Source organism: Mauremys mutica, unplaced genomic scaffold (genome assembly GCF_020497125.1).
Source record: "Mauremys mutica isolate MM-2020 ecotype Southern unplaced genomic scaffold, ASM2049712v1 001115F_np12_obj, whole genome shotgun sequence".
In the NCBI taxonomy this organism is placed as follows: Eukaryota; Metazoa; Chordata; order Testudines; family Geoemydidae; genus Mauremys; species Mauremys mutica.
This window is the reverse complement of record NW_025423120.1, coordinates 5047-15136: the sequence shown is the minus strand read 5'-3', so window position 1 is coordinate 15136 and position 10090 is coordinate 5047. Positions and strand designations below refer to the sequence as shown.

The following is a 10090-nucleotide window of genomic DNA, read 5'->3' as shown; positions in this document are numbered from 1 at the left end:
CATTCTAAAGACACTCTAATGCAGCGACTGGAGGAGGAGAAGGATGTGACTCATCATGGACCTCTTGATGCCACCTGGCAGAGGGCACAGGGTGCCTAATGTTTCACTGGGATCCCACAGACCAGGTACACGCATATTCGTTCACCCAGAGGTACCGTGTCAGGTGTCTGTCGAGGAACTAGTTAGGTAGGTCTTAGGTAGCTCTTAAAAGCTTTGCCAGTCCAGCTCTATTGTTTAAGGCTGTGAAAAAGTGCACACACGCATGCGGACACACGCACACCATCCAACATGGCTCTGCTGGCCAAAGCTCAATTACAGACACAGCTATAGTGGCAAAAGCATCCATTTTTTAAAACAGGAAACGAAATGCTCATAAGCTACATTAATGAAGCGTTAAGGTTGCCCAGTGCTGTCTCCTGCCTTGCACCATATGGACGGTGAGTAAACTTAAACCTCTGCAGACCAGGAAATGAAAAATTAATGTAAACTTTCCCCCAACCCTTAACCCTGTAGCTGGCCAGAACCAGAGAGAATGGTTCTGCGTGGGCCGTGCAAAGGTTAACCAACTGCCACAGGGACTCAGGTATTCAGCTCAATGCAGCAGTAACGGGATGAATTCTATGGTCTGTGATATAAAGGATGTCAGAGTAGACGACCTAATAGTCACATCTGGCCTTCAAAGTTATGAACCTATAATCGATCCGAGGAAAGACTAAGACATTGTCTGTGCTGTGCTCACAGGTGGGAATCCCAGCACCTATCCGCATGCCTCCAGCTGTGTGCACTGGGCCAGCTGTAGCTGTGACTGGCTGATGGAGGGATGGGTTGCAGCAGCTGGGCAGAGCTGTGCCTGTGCTATGCAGAGAGGTGCATGTGAAACTTGGGGGGCAATTCTGCCTCATTTCCGTGCTGAGTGTTGTAGGCTTGGTCAGCAAAGGTGCCCAAAGGTATGTTCTTGCCATGGGGGTTGTCAGCACCCTGGTGGCGTATGTTCAAGTGAACTGTGGGGCTTAGTGAGGGGTAAGTGAAGGCAGTGACTCAAAAGGAAAACTCAGGTTGAGGGCAAGGGGGTAGTAACACTGTGCAAGTCTCAGCTGGCCTGTGTGCAGGAGGTTCAGTACTGGAGAGCAGGCCAGGGGGAGGAAGCTTCTGTTTGCTATGACAGAGATGAACCCAAATATTATCTTAGCAAAGAGAAGAACATGTTAGACATTCTGCTGCACTGCTCTGTTCCCAGAGCGCTCTGTAACAGGGGAGGGGAGAGGGCTAGTGTGGGTGTCTCTGGCATGTCGGGGTGATGCTGAAACAGGGCAGAGCAGAGGTGGCATTGGGGGAGTGGCATGAACCTTAACTCTGCATTTCTCCTTCTAAAAACCGAAGGAACAGGAATCCTTACCCAGCGAGGTCACATTCTCACAGTTCTCCTGCATGACCTCCCAGTAGAGGGCTCTCTGAGCGGGGTCCAGCAGAGCCCCCTCTTCCCTGGTGAAATACACAGCCACCTCCTCGAAGGTCACCGGCCCCTGAAAGAGCAAGAGCCCAACACTCAGTACCTGCTGCCCCACTCACAGCCCCACTATTCATGGAGGAAAGGAGCCAATCAAATGGAAGCTCTGAGAGAGTCAGCGGAGTCCTATCCCCATACTGCTGAGAGCAGCCAGGAGACATCTGGGTGAGGGGACGAAGTGAGAGCCCCTTGTCTCTCCCAGCAGATCCACCACAGACCTACTAGCCAGAGGCTGTTACAGGCGATGGAGCCCCCAGTAGGGTCCAGGCACAGCCCCATGGCAGGGAACCCAACACCCTCCCCACTGCCAGCAGCTGGATGTGAGGGGCCAGGACATCTTCCCTAGACCTCCCTCTGGGTGCCCCCTTTCCATGTCACACCAGCCCCTGGCTAGCAGGCTGAGGGTTCAGCACTGGAAATCTGGTCAGTTTTCCCAGCCCCGCCCAGGGAGTTGCTTTGTCTGTTTCCTGTTTCACAAATTAGGGAATTTTCTCCCCCAACACCCAAATGTTTGTTCTGAGGATCTAGGCCCACGTTAAACAAGTCCCAGCAGGTTTGTCACACTCTGTCCCCACTCCCTGTCCTCACCCAGGGTATTCCCTGCCCCCTCCAGCCCTAACTCCCCAGAAGTTGCCACCTCTTCAGTATTTCCTGCCCCTCTCCCTCCAGCAGGAACCCACCAGCAACCCCCCAATATCCCCTACCTGAGCTGGCTCCACTGCAGCCATTTCTCCTGTCCCATGGGAGGCTGGGACGAGCTGGAGCGAGAGGTGGGCGTCATTCTGCAACCTGGCAGGGCGAGAAGGGCAGTTGTGGAGGTTTCAGAACAGGCTTCAGTTCATTTCACATCACGATTCCCCCAGGCCCTTTCCCTGCGGACAGAGATTGTAGATTCTGCCAGGCTGGGAACATGCTCAGTCCCCACAGTGCAGCACAGACCTGGCCCCCGGCCCCTCCTTTCCCCCTTGTGCTCCCCCCAGCAGCAGTAACCAACCAAGACATTTTGAAGCCCTCCCAGCCACAGGGTGTGAACCAAACCCTGGACCAGGCCAGACCCAAAGGAGCCCCTTGGGGGGGGGTCCCCCTGCCCCTGCCCCCAGGGCAGCGCACTCCTGCCGCAGGGGGGACAGGGAGAGTCCGGGGCTGGTTCTTCCTCTCTCTGCCCCTCACCTCGGTCACAGGGAAGTGACCCTGGGCAGGGAGGCTGCAGTGAGTGTGCCGGGGGGGGGGTCAGAGATCTGGGAACCTGCCCCCCCCTCTAATTTCTCCTCCCCCCCTCTCCCATCCCCTCCTCCCCTTCCCTAGCGCCCTGCCCCGGGGGGGTCACCGCCCCGTTCCCGGGGGCTCTCTCTCCCTGCGGCTGCCCCACTCCGCCTGTGCAGGAAAGGGGGCACCAGGCAGGGGGACCCGCTTCACACACCCCCCGTTACAGGGCACAGCAGAGCGGGGTGGGGGCGGCTCAGACTTGCTGTGGGAAGGATCCTTCCGGCCTCAGCGCTGCAGCAGCTCTGGGCCCTCGGACACAGGGGGGTGGGGAGATATGTGGGGGGGCTGTGCAGAGCCAGGGACCTGCCCAGCCCCACGGGATCAGTCACCGCTCAGCAGAGTCCGGGGCGGTTTCTAGCAGGAGAAGCCCCCCCGGCCGGGCACGGAGGGGTTAATGCCGGGCTCCCCCTCCCGGAGCCCCCACGGGAGGGGGGGGAGCAGCCTCCCCAGCCGGGGCTCAGGGCATTGGGGTGCCGGGGCTCCCCCCCTGCGCACGCCTGGGCCCGGGACACTCACACACACACTCTGCCCCGGGGCTCCCCTGGTGCCCAGAGACCGATCAACCCCCCGCCTGCCCCCCCCGCCCTTCCCCGCCTGCCGCTCCGGCCTCTCCCCCCCCGCCCCGCTATCCGCACCCAGGGGAGCCCTGGGCCCCAGGCTCTGTCCCCACCTGGAGCCCAGCGGGGCCGGGGGCAGCTCCTGCTGCAGCTGAGAACAGCGGCTCCGCTCCGGCCCGGGCGGCTCCAGCGCTGCTGGCAGCACGTGGCCACCAGGGAGCAGCTGCTGAGCCCAGGCTCCTGCGTCACAATGTGCCAGAGCCCCGCCCCCAAGAGCTGCCCCGCCCCTGGCCTGTGCCAGAGCCCCGCCCCCAGGAGCTGCCCCGCCCCCGGGCTGTGCCAGAGCCCCGCCCCCAGGAGCTGCCCCGCCCCCGGGCTGTGCCAGAGCCCCGCCCCCAGGAGCTGCCCCGCCCCCAGGCTGTGCCATAGCCCCGCCCCCAGGAGCTGCCCCGCCCCCGGGCTGTGCCAGGGCCCCGCCCCCAGGAGCTGCCCCGCCCCTGGGCTATGCCAGAGCCCCGCCCCCAGGAGCTGCCCCGCCCCCATCCGTGCCAGAGCCCCGCCCCCAGGAGCTGCCCCGCCCCCAGTGTGTGCCAGAGCCCCGCCCCCAGGAGCTCCCCCCCCGGGCTGTGGCAGAGCCCCGCCCCCAGGAGCTGCCCCCCTCCCCCTGGGATTTGTTCTCCTGCTTCCTTCTTCCCAGCACCCGCCGCTCCCAGCTGCTCCCTTCCTGTGTCTGCAAACACCCCCCGGGCAGGCTGCAGCGCTCGCTGGGGCTGGCTCCAGTGGCTGAAGTTGCCTCCATCTCTGCTCACCTGGGGGAGGGGAGGGAGGAAGAGAGGAGATGGGCCCAGGGTGTGAAAGCAGAATCAGGGGGCAGGGAAAGAAGGATGGTTTGGAAAGGTGGGTTTTTTGTGTGTGGGGGGGGTGATCCAGATGGAGTCAGAAGCAGTTGGGCAGCAGAGGCTCAGGGAAATTGAGGGGAACCCCCTGGGTGTCCCAGTGTGGGCCAGGGTTTGTACAGGACCTAGCGCAATATGGGGTCCCAGAGCCGTAACTAGCTATTTTTACACCCAAGGCAAAAATATAAAATTGCGCTCCCTGCTTTGCCATCCAGCCCCCTTGAAACACCCCCCCTGCACCACCCATTCCTGTGGAAACAACCCCCCCCAGCACTGCCCGCCCCGCAGAAACCTCCTTCCCCAGCGCCGCCCCATCGAAACAGCTGTGGGCCGAAAAGGAAGGTTTGGGAGACGGAGAAGAAACGGCCCCCGTAGGGTGACCAGATCTCACCATCACACCCCTCTTCACCCCCTAGCCCCCCACTGGCCTGCTGCATCTCCTGCTAGTCAGTCCCCCACCCACCACTCGCCTCCTTTCACCTCCTCCCTCCCCTGCCAGAAACCCCCATGCCTGCCCCTAGAGCCCCTGCTGGCTCACTGCTCACCTCTGTGCCCACCCGCCACTTGCCCACCCGCTCGCCCACCTGCTCCCCACTTGCTCCCTCACCCCCCCAAGTATAAAGCCTCATTCAGAGACCCAGGGGGGGTTACTATATCACTGCACCCAGCAGTCACTCAATGCAGTTGTAGATAAATCACGATTTATGCATTTTTGTATAACTTGTCTATGACTTTGTATTGAACCTTGGTAATATGTTATAGGGGGCCCCTAAGATAGTGTAATTAAGGTAACAGAAAAATGTCTTTTTGCTAGAAGTAGAATAAGATCTCCCCCCCCGCCCCTTGGTAACCCGTCGCCCTGTGGAGTGAATGAGGTGGGACTGAGGAAGGCAGCACCTCCAGACAGCTGCAACCCTTGGAGAGGGGCTGGGAGCCAGACCAAGGCCAATCAGACTTGGCAAGTGGGCTGACTAGAGAAGAGCCGACACATTGACGGCGTCGGGGATTAGGAGCAAGCACCTTCCTGTGGGAACCCCCTCTGTGCAGCACTGGGACAACCCCCAGCCCAGAGAAAAGCAGCAAAAAGGACCAACAGACACAGTCCCAGATTTTGAATCTGGGAGATTTGCCCCTCTCCATCCGCCGACTCGCGGCTTGCCTCCTCACCCCCCACCAAGTGTAAAGCCTCATTCAGAGACCCAGGGGTCACTATATCACTGCACCCAGCAGTCACTCACTGCAGTACCAAACATTAAACTACTGAAAATGGCGCCCCCCTCCAGCCAGACGTTTTGGACTTGAAAGCTTTGGCCCAGACATCCCCTCCAGAAGACATCCGCAGACTGGCTGAGGGATACTGGTGTGACCTCACCTGGCAGCCCCCAAAGAAGGAATTGGGGGGACTAAATGGACAGGGCCCCTCTCTAGCTGAAGCCTGGCAAGGAAGGTACGTGGATCCCACCAGAAGTTAAAATGAAAAGTGAGGGAGGGGAGGCTCTGCTGGACCTGGGCAGCTCTAGATACAGCACCAGGCACGTAGGAGGATTTCCACTTCTGAGTCATGGAAGCAGGAATTGACTTTTCCTTTCCAGATTTAGCTAATGTTCAGAAAGGGAATCTAGCACCTGCCTTCCAGATTTGAACATCTCAACATTCAGGAGTGCTCCAGCTCAGTTCGGGCAGCTGTTACTTCATTTCTCCCAAATCAAATATACTGATCCACTGTCATTTGCTGTAGAAAAAGCAGGATAAAATTGAGCAAGAAATGCTTCCCAGGGGTTATTAGGACGGGAATTGCTATTTTCAACAGGCATTGCTTTTATGTTTGTTTTTGTTTTATTTGTTTAAAAGGAAGACAGTGATATTTCATTGGCAAATTCCCCATAGAAAGAAAGAGTGGAACAAAAGAATAATAAAGGCACCTCCACTTTTCCTCATGTATGGAGGTCAGTGTTACAATATGCATCCAGATCTCCTCCAATCACACAAGCTGAAAATTGTTCCACTTTACTGCAGTTCTGTAACCATATGGGAACCAATCCTGTCTGTGTTCTGTGCACATCCAAAATCCCTGCTGAATGACCCGCCCTGGGAGCAAGTTACCAGTGACCCAGGGCTGGGGTGGAAGGAGAGTGCAGGGGTGGGGGGGGGGGAGGTGCAGGGGGGAGCCCAGGGCTGGGGTGGGGGCAGCTAAAATTTTTTTTTGCTTGGGATGGCAAAAAACCTAGAGCCGGCCCTGCCTCCACCCACTGTGAGGTAGGTAGGAGCAGATCATTATTATCCCTACTCGAAAGAGGGAGAAGCTAAGGCTGAGAAAGGAGAATTGACTTGTCTGAGGTCACACAGCCAGTCAGTGGCAGAGTTGGGAATAGGACCCAAGAGCCCTGATTTTCAAACTAACCATCAGATCTTGAATTTCAGACACTGAATGACCTGAATAAAGTGCTCTGTAATGAGTTCCATACCAGCAACAGTGCACAGGAATTATTCAGCAAGTATTTGAGGAGAACTGCAATGTTAGAGAGAATCATGAACTGCTCAGAGACCATTAATGCAGAGAAGCAGCAAAATTTATCAAACATAGAACTGGTTCTGACTTATTTCCTTGGTCTTAAAAAAGACCAACAAGGACCTGAGTCTCCTCCCTGTCAATAACCCCCCTGCTCAGCCAATCAGGGTAGAGACTGAGGACGGGAGGCTGAGGGGTCTCACCAGAGAGCCCAAAGGATGGCCCAGGTCACTGGTGGGGATCACTGCCCGAGCTCTATTTCAGCCCCACAGTTTTGGGTGGACCTCCCACAGTGGGAGCTGCAGAGCACTCCCCCGCCACACACACACACACACATGGTAGTGGGAGGGGAACAAGAGAAAGGACAAAAGAAGCAAGAGATGAAGAGAAAGGAGGGAGGTGAAAGTAGGGAAAAGGTGAAACAAAAAGGACAAACCCCAATGTCCCCAGTGATTCTAAGGGACAAAATCCCACGTGCGGAATAAAATTCTGCCTCCTTAAGCTCGTGTTTTCCATGCCTAGAATTCAACTCTCACCAGATGGATCAGACTGAACCGGTTTCAAACCTCCAGGAGGCTCTTACCTTCTAAACAGGGACGGCTGTTGTCTAGTAAAATCACTAAAAGGGAAGGAGAAAACTCAAAAGAGGTTCCTCCTGGCGCTCACGTCCGTGAACCCGAATACTCTCTCAGTCCTCAGAGAGAGACCTGGAGAAGGAGACTTGCTGAAGCAAAGCCACAGGGGTCTCTGAGGTTTCCCTGGCCCCTCGCCCCTGTCCTGCCTGGCTGATGTCAGCATCTCTCTGTGAGGTCACCACCTCCCCACCACCTTGGACCAATAGGCGGAGGTCCTGCCAAAGGCCTTTGTGATGTCACTGCCGCACCCCTCCCTTGCTGGGCTAATGTTCTGCCCCTGGCCAGGCACTTTGCAGGTTTCAGCTACTCCCTGTGGATCACCCCACTCGAGGAGCGTTCGTTCTAGGCAGCAAGCCGGCTAGACAGGAAAACATCAGACGCTGCTCCCAATGCTACACTCGGTTTTTCAGAAATTAGTTGACTTTATGGCCAGAAGAGACCATTAGAGCATCTAATCTGACCCCCTGCATATTACAGGCCTCCTGTATGACACAAGAGCTACTTTTGGGGCAAACACATTCCAGAAAGGCATCTAGTCTTCATGAAATGACATCAAGAGATGGAGAATCCACCACTTTTCTTGGTAGCTTGTTCTTGTGGTGAATCATCCTCACTGTTGAATATTTGTGCCTTAATTGTAATATGAATTTGTCTCTTTTCACCTTCCAGCCACTGGGTCTTGTTATGCCTTTCTCTGCTCGATTCAAGAGCCCTTTAATACCCAATCTTTTCTCTCCATTAAGGCACTTCAACACTTCAATGAAGTCACCTTTCAATCTTCTTTTGATCAGCTAAACAGGTTGAGCTCTTTCAATAGCTCACTAGAAGGCATTTTTCTCCAGCTCTCAGAACATTTGGTGGCTCTTTGCTGCCCCAAACTCTAATTTCACAACATCTTTTTCAAACGAGGGCACCGAAACTGGAGGCTATTCCAGTATCAGTCTCACTGATGCCGTGTCACCTCCTGTGATGTTATTGACATAATCTGTAACTGTATAGATCACCGTTGCAACCGCTGCTCTATATTTGCAGCCAATATTGTATAAAGGTTGTTGTGTAAGGGGTCTATGGAGAGGTTCTGATTGGCTGATTATAATGATGCTATCTCTAGATGTGTATCATTTTTGTAGTTGACGTTATGAATATTGGTTCTATGCTGCCCGTATTTCACACTTGTGCTCTGCTTCTGGGAAACACCCCAGACAAGTTGGTGTCAGTTCTGCCTAGCCGTCTTGATGCAGGTTAGGAAAATGTGATAACCACTACACTACAGAAACTCCATTACAGTGCACTGCCCTGCCCTGCCCTCAAATTCCCTGCACTTTGGTGGTGCTCACCCTGGCACACACTGATGGGTGAACCTGGAGAAACTGGCAGCAGCTCTCTGATGGGTCAGCTGGAAGAGCAGAGGACTGGAGCCAGGGATCAGGAAGTCGTCCTTACATCACCCTTGTGACTCTAACTTGAGGGGGAGCTTCTTTTTCTTCCCCTTGCTGAGAAGCAGCAAGAGAAGAAAGAAAGGTCCGGTGGGCCAACTGGGTGCAGAAGCCCATGCTGCCTTTTCCTGCAGTGAAGCCCAAAATGAGGGACTTGCATTGAGTAAAGGCAGTGCTGGGCTTCCAGGAAAGAGCCCACTGCTGCATGAAGAGGGATAAAACAGTCTGCTGAAGCCTGGGATTGAACCAGGGACCTTTAGATCTTCAGTCTAATGCTCTCCCAACTGAGCTACTTCAGCACCTGTAGGGGGCCTTTTTGGGCTGCCTTTCCTCACCTTGAAGTTTATTCTCCATAAACCATCTCTCCAATCAACAATGGCCAAAGCAAGATGGACATCACTCGCTATTTTAGCACTTGGAAACGTCATCAACTAGTCTCTGGATCTCTCGAATGCTGCACTTCAGTTCATGGGGGAAAGGCGAGAGAAGCGACCTTTGAACACAGGGCCTGGGGTTAACATCCTAACGCTGTCTGTCTCCGACTGTAACACTATTTAATACTGGCCCACCCTGTGCTGGTGAGGGCTCCATTTCTAGATGTTAGTACATTTCAGTTACTGTCAAAATTAAAAGTTTCTATATGCTTAAAAGAAATGATTTTTTAATTTGCTTATATATGGCATGAATAAATACACATTTACATATCCTAGCATGAACATTTATTGTCTTATATGATAGAGAAAATCATGCATCCAGATTGTGCATCGAAATCATGAAATGAGCTACAAATGCAATAAAAATAAGGTATTCAATGGTTTAACATATGGAGCGGGGCTGGGGGGCACTGAAGACACGTCTTGCCTGGGATGCCACTTGGTCTAGGGGAGGCCCTGTCAGGGAGAACAGGAGTTAGTCTCACACGCTTATTTCCAGGCTGTAATCTGTGGGCGCCCTGCTCTGGGGGAGGGATCGCGGCAGCCCAGACTCAGGGCTGGAACAGGCCTCGGATTGAGGGGGTGGCTGCATGGTTTGCAGCGCTCTGATGTCTCAGACAATGTGTCTCCCCAAAGCCTCAGATCTGCGTCCCCAGAAGGCTCCTGCGCTGCCTCCGCTCCTTTCACAGTCTATAGCAAGGAGCAGCAGCAAGGGTCAGGGATGAGCCATAGGCACTAGGTGGGGGGCAGAGGCTTCAGGAGGAAACCCAGCCCCCAGAGCAGAGGGGGATAGGAGGCTTTTTCTTTCTCCTTAGCCACGGGCTATAGCTCCGAGAGCTCTGTGAAATGC

General features: G+C 54.9%; 1 non-coding gene across 1 annotated transcript; it reads right to left on the bottom strand.

The window, feature by feature from the left end:
- Positions 1-9032: 9032 nt before the first annotated feature.
- Positions 9033-9105, bottom strand: TRNAF-GAA. Its single transcript has one exon. It is a non-coding gene; the product is annotated as a tRNA-Phe (tRNA).
- Between the last annotated feature and the right edge of the window lie 985 nt (positions 9106-10090).